Below are 235 nucleotides of genomic sequence, written 5' to 3' on the forward strand. Positions count from 1 at the left end.
CCCCCAAACCCAAAAAATCGAAGCACCATGAAAGATACGTCCTTAGTTTGGAAAGTGGGACAAAACCTCTAAATTTTTAAAAAATCGGTAAGTTCCTAGGATTTACATGTTTCAAGGGTTTGTCTTTTTCCACCCTTTTTGGGTGGAAAGAATTCTTTTCAGTCTTTCCCGTAAGGTCCAGGGTATTCTTTCCGTACTTCTTTAGTATTAATGTGTTACAGAGAGCCTGGAAAGG

Source organism: Penaeus monodon, chromosome 29, assembly GCF_015228065.2.
Source record: "Penaeus monodon isolate SGIC_2016 chromosome 29, NSTDA_Pmon_1, whole genome shotgun sequence".
In the NCBI taxonomy this organism is placed as follows: domain Eukaryota; kingdom Metazoa; phylum Arthropoda; class Malacostraca; order Decapoda; family Penaeidae; genus Penaeus; species Penaeus monodon.